The sequence below is a fragment of the Mesoplodon mirus genome, assembly GCF_964341445.2.
Source record: "Mesoplodon mirus genome assembly, chromosome: 10".
Taxonomy (NCBI): Eukaryota; Metazoa; Chordata; class Mammalia; order Artiodactyla; family Ziphiidae; genus Mesoplodon; species Mesoplodon mirus.
Window position 1 is genome coordinate 93,768,930 of NC_138986.1, and position 1,051 is coordinate 93,769,980.

At 60.4% G+C, this 1,051-nt stretch overlaps 1 pseudogene across 1 annotated transcript; it reads right to left on the reverse strand.

Annotated features, from left to right (window-relative positions):
- Window positions 1–251: 251 nt before the first annotated feature.
- On the reverse strand, window positions 252–649 carry LOC309811243 (E3 ubiquitin-protein ligase RNF166-like; annotated as a pseudogene). The gene has a single exon. The product of its transcript is annotated as an E3 ubiquitin-protein ligase RNF166-like (transcript).
- Window positions 650–1,051: the final 402 nt, after the last annotated feature.

A 1,051-nucleotide genomic window follows, 5' to 3' on the forward strand; every position in this document is an offset into this window, starting at 1 on the left:
GGCCTGAAGGGTCCTCTCTGAAGGGAGGACATCATTGCTTTGAGACACAGACAGTGGCCACACTCCGTCCCAGTGGCCTGCCCCCCGAAGCCACCTGCTCAGCCCGAAGCACCGAAGAGTCGGTGATGACGGGGATGTGGCCTCTCCTCCTGCAGCAGTGAGGCTCCACCTGGCACTCAAGGTGCCTTCCCAGGCGGGCCTGGGCTGCAGGAGCTGGCGGGGCCTGTCCCTTGAGGCGGGAGGCCTGGGCGAGTGGCTGCGCCTTCAGTTCTCGGAGAGAGCCAGGGCCAGGGCGGCCTGGCAGGCAGCCTCCTCGTCGATGCTGTAGTCCACGAAGGTGTCGTAGGAGAACTTGTGCCGGGGGAGCAGGTGTTGCAGGAAGTTGGTGCTCTGGTAGCTTGGGTCGCCCAAGGCCATGGCCAAGCAGATGGGACACACCACGCGGTTGGGGTCGCTGCGGTGGTTGTCCACCAGCTTCTGCTGGTCCAGGCTGCGGGCACCACAGTAAGGGCAGGTGAAGGTGGACCTGTTGGGGACAGCGCTGGGGATGCACCACAGGGACGAACTTGGGACGGTTGGCCGTATGCTCCTGGACCTTCAGGCAGGAGGCAACGTGCACCCTCATCTTGGCCAGCATCACCTTCTTACTGCAGCCCCGGCAGGGTGCCTTGTAGGACGAAAGCTGCTTCTCCACGTGGGCGGTCTTGTCCACTTTCTTGGCGTCGGAGGGCAGGCGGCACAGTGGGCACGGGGGGATGACACCTGCAGGCATGGCCGGAGGCACTACCCGAAAAACCTCTAATTCCTGCAGCCAGTGGGACAGCTTCACCGCTAACGAAGCCGTCCTTACAGGGACGTGAGGAAAGTCGGCCTCCCTGTCCCTTCTACCCACTGGCTCCACTTCTGCCTTCCAGGGCCGGCATGTATCTTTTTGAATTAGAGTTTTCTCCGAATATATGCCCAGGAGTGGGATTGCAGGATCATATGGTAGCTCTATTTTAATTTTTTTTTAAGGAACAGCCATACTGTTTTCCATAGTGGCTGTACCAAT